Consider the following 5,389-nt stretch of genomic DNA (forward strand, 5'->3'; position numbering starts at 1 on the left):
CAAATTCTAACAATTAACCCTATTTTCAGAAGACAAGTAACAGTCACCAGCAGAAAACTTTCCCTCGCAGAGTGCTACCATTTTGTCGCTTTGAAAATTGCTCCCTCGTTTATGGTTTATATATGTATTTGTAAAGAAAAGTCTCATTATGGTGGTTTAACAATTATTAGATTTTTACAATATATATGCATAATTTTGGACCACACTTTGATTTGGTGCATGCTTTTCCTCTTCAACAGTTGAAGCAAATTCATAAGGTTATATTCCCAACTCCCCCCCCCCCATGCTATATTTGTTATGCTTGCACATCTTGTAATCTTCCCTTCATAATCTTCTGAATAGTAATTACCCTTTAGACTTCTTACAACATTCATGTAGTGGCAATGTCTGTATCAAGTTGAGTCACTGGTTTCTATTTCCAAGTGTCCAAATCAAGGGGCAAAATCTACATTTTGTAGTATATATTGCTCGGAAAAGATAAACTGGTTCTCTTGTTTGATGAATATTTTAGTTGGTAAGGGTTTACATTGCCTGACTGAATGGGATGAAGCCAATAACGTGACGTGGCCAGCAACCCGTGCAGCTTGTACAACACCTTGGCTGAAGTGTCCATCTAATTCACATGGTAAGAATTGCATTACATTGCTTCTTTCTGTTCTGTTTGATGTATTGGATATAATTTAACAAAATCCCTCAATACGTAGCAACCTTTAGTGATACCTAAACGCTTACATTTATTTTGGGGAATATATAGATAACGTTGAGAAGTAGGTTGTAGAAATATTTATCACATGATACTCTGTATTTCATAGTATTAGCCATACGTCACACGTTTGTTTCAATTTGTGGACAATGCAAAAAGATGGCAAGATAATGAAATTGTTGCTACCTATATCAATCCAGTGGGTTATCTTTAAAGGTAATATTCCTTTCAATTTCAGGTACCTTTAGACGTGAATGCAGTGAGGATGGAAACTGGTTTATCCCAGATACAACGTTTTGTTCTAGTGACATCTTGCCTGGGATAATTAAAAAGGTAGGAGCTACTGTAGGCGAGTTTTAAAAAGAAGTAGTAGCCCGAAGGAACAAATTCCAAGCATGCATATTATTTAGTGGAGACTAATCAAGTGATAAATGGCCTTGGTGATTGTGTATTCCGGGGTATATGTTATAATTCTTAAATGTAATTCGAATTTATAGTTATTGAGTCGTTTACCTAAAATGCAGAGTATTTCGCGCCAACTGTTCGATTATGCCCATCTAAAGCAACAACCGAGAAAAACGATAAAATTCCAGCCGATTTAAGCTACATACTATGGAACTGAACACTTCTTCCATGATTACGTGTACAATAAAAACTTACACATACATGCAATAAATCGTGTATTGGTTTACTGCCGATACATGCCTTGAACCTCATCAAACATGCATCGTCCAGCCTGTGTCCATGCGACAAGTGGCCATGGGTTGACCTGGAGGTTGAACGAATGACCTGCCATAATATATAAAGTTGGTTTATATTCAAATTTATCCACCTGCCAATCATCATCACAAGTCGATAATCCTGGTCTTCCAATCCACTTTGGACAACTGTGTACATCAGTAAATGACATTTCAAACTAATTTCTCAATTTGTCTAAAAACATAATAGTTGTGACAAGGAAACAAAATAAATAAGCACCTGTTCCAGACAATGTCCCTTTAACTTCTTAGACAATAAATTGTTTTCACACACTTAAGGCTAACAACATCACAACAACTGACGACGCTACCGCTGTGGTTGAAGAGACCTCTGAAGTGGTATTTATTGGAAATTTGACTTTGGGAGGTGACCTTGTTGAAGCGATGGACATTCTGAACACTGTCCTTGACAGGAAACCACTAGAGATGGAATATAGTGTGCAGAGTAAACAAGGTTTCGTGGAAGTAAGTCTACCTGTTTTAGTTATGTCAAAGTAGTATGAGCGTGGTTTGTCTTCAATATTATGTGTGTGTGTGTGTGTGTGTGTGTGTGTGTGTGTGTGTGTGTGTGTGTGTGTGCATATAATTTTATGTCTTGAATTCGATTTGAATTAGATTAAAAAATGTCCTCGTTGATTCAGAGAAAGATGTTTAGGTTGTCTTAATACCATTTTGATATTTAACGCAGCAATATAGTGTTTACAAATGATCCTAGGAAAGGTGTGGTACTGGACACATTGGCAAAGTATATGTAACATTCATTAAAGTGGTATTAAATATAACTCCACTGTCATCTATCTCAGGCATTTGTAAAGATGGCGGATGATTTTCTCGGCATAGATAACAGAGAGCAGTGGCAGAACATACACCTGGTAAATGTACACGTCTATCTGTTTGTTGTTTTAGTATGAGAAGAAGACTTTTTCAGTTTTGCACCAAATATATTTTGAATCGAGTATTTACATAAGAAGATACGTTGCGAAATCAATGTAGACCAATGGTAAAGAATTATGGTAGAATTTGCAATTTGATATATGGTATACTCAATGTACAGTAAAAGTTGCATTTTATCGTCGCTTTTTGTTCAGCATTTATCGTATATGATACATCAAAGTGAAAAAGACAATATAACGTTTCAATAATGCATATGCGATGTAAGAAATGTATTTTCTTTACAGTTCAAAGGTGTAGACCAGGGAGCTGTGACTGTATTCGAGGTACTTGAACGGTTTGGACAGGATGTTGCACGGTTTATATATGAAGAAGGAATTTCAGTTCATCTGATATATACCAACATAGGTAAGATAGTTTACAATTTGCAATCACTGTAAAATGCATACTAAATACGTTTGTGCTTTTTATTCGGTGATCGCAGGATGCTTCATGTAATTGTGTTCATAGTAGGATTAGGAATAACATCTCGACGTCTGCGAATTGACAGTATGTATAAACGTCTAGACACGTTGGTATAATTTTGCAGGTGGGTGCCAAGGGTAGCAAATAAGACACTACGTTTTGTGTGTTTTTTTGTTTGTTTGTTTGTTTGTTTGTTTGTTTGTTTGTTTGTTTGTTTGTTTGTTGTTGTGGTTTTTTTTGGAGGGGGGGGGGTGGATAGTTGCACCATGTAAATGGTAGCAAATAACAGACTGTGTATTTTTTCGTTATTTAAAGAAAAATCCATTTATATTTATTTTTTAATTGAGGGGGGGGGGGGGTAGAACAGTAGAAGTGTTACACCATTGATTAACTCAATTTTCCTTCCACGTGAAGAATACCAGGCTTATTTGACCTCAGAAGGAAGCAAGCCGATGAAAACTATAACGATTCAAAATCACAAACCACCAAGGCGAAAGAGAAGTCTGTGGAATACGGTTAACAATGATGATATGGCATCCTCAACAGTATGGACAAGTGACAAAGGTAAGTGGGACAATTGTCAAAGGTAAGTTGGACAAGTGAAAAAGGTAAGTTGTATGATCATAATACTTCCCAGATTTCAGGCATTAATTGTTTTGTCTGTTTTTGTAATGCCACGTTTCATCAACGAAAATGTAATTTACATTTGGAAACCACTCTGTATCCTGACAATGAAGGAAATCACTAACAAACAGCAACGTATATATATATATATATATATATATATATATATATATATATATATATATATATATATATATATATATATATATATATATATATATATATATATATATATATATATATGCCATTCTCATCCCAAACTGACTTAATGGTCACATAATTGATAGGCCTTCGTTTTTATCGATCCTAATATTAAAAATAGCTGCGACAATTCGGAATTGTTCGTTAATATTTGTCTGTTTTGACAACTTTACGCCAAAATGTGTATTTTGAAACGCTCTGTTTGATTCTTCTAGTAAGTTTTATTTTGTTTGTTAGTCATACTGTGTGCACTGACTTGAGATCCGTGTGTTAAAGGTATCAAATCACCAGTATTTAAATTAGAAGATCGTAAAATTATATATTTCTGGTTGATATAATTTGATCATCTAATGATCATACATGTTTCAGCAAATACAACAATATACAACAATATAAATAACAGCAGAAACTATGAAAAAGTAATCAAAGTTGCATATACCGATATCTTCTTGTTCTCACTCTGTGGATGGTATCCAGCTTTGCAATGGTATATTAATTCTAATGTTCTAAACCTTATAGATTCAGCCGTTAGGATTATCTTTCAATACACGGATAAAGCTGACATATTAACAGCAGGAGATGGCTCTGAAAGGTTAGTAATCAAAACGAGCATAGTTTTAGTTGTGGCTAGCCAATGAATATTCCACTTGGACGTTTAAGGAAGGTCCCAATCTTTTAAAACCGAAGACAACTTTCAAACTTTTCAAAATATCGCATAATGTTTAAGTATGGCTATATACTAATACTTTACTTTACTTTTACAAGGAGTGATGTTCATACTTTGCACTATTCATGTACAATAAAGGTTATTGTTTGTACTACGACAGATCCAAACTGAGAACTTGGGTGAAATCTGTCACTGCTGTGGAGAGAATTCTGCGAATCAATTCAGCTGTTTTATCTGTAATGATGTATTCTGACATTGGTAAACCAAAGCCTATAAAAAGATTAACAGTCAAATTAAACCACCAAGAGGTAAGTGCATTGGGTGGGTGTTAATTAATAGGCTATACCAGCTAGAGTTAGGCAAGCGCAACAATGTTTACTTTAATATGTTGTTTTGTTGCTTATTACTTCTCAAGACGATGGTCAGCTTAATAATTCATGAAGCGATATGAGGGGAATGTTTGTATTTAGTAGTGTAATAATTTAGACAGTGAAATGGAATTGTTAAAAATAATATAACACCAAAATTGCGACTTTTATTAAGAAATTCAGCCTGCAGTGCAACATACTATGATTTATATAAAATGACGAATCGTTGTACTTTTCTGTTTGTACATAGGAAGGATACGACCCGAAATGTGCACACATGGTCTATGGCGAATCTAAAAGGTACAGTTTGCTACCCTTGTTCATAACATTTCACTTACGTAACTTACAATAGTGAAACTAAAAGTATTTAGTCAACCCTGCCTAGATCTAAAATGTGTTTGAAAGTATTGTGTTTAATTTCACTACACTACTGGCAGAACTTCAGATACTAGTATTCAAACACATGCAAAAGTAAACAGCAACAGTCGCGCCAACTCTAAATATTACAAGCTGAATGTTAAAATCTGCAATCTGTTAACCTGCTTGAGTTTTTTCTTTTCCTTGTCTATACCCCGACGCGACCGTCATAATTTGGTAGTGCTTACCCGTTTCAGTGAAAACACCTTTCGTCACGTATAATCAAAGGTAGAATCAAACAGTAACCAAAATCTGGAGAAGATTGCTGTAATTTTAAAAAAATCTTAGGAGAGGT

The sequence above is a fragment of the Glandiceps talaboti genome, chromosome 5 (assembly GCF_964340395.1).
Source record: "Glandiceps talaboti chromosome 5, keGlaTala1.1, whole genome shotgun sequence".
Lineage (NCBI taxonomy): Eukaryota > Metazoa > Hemichordata > Enteropneusta > Spengelidae > Glandiceps > Glandiceps talaboti.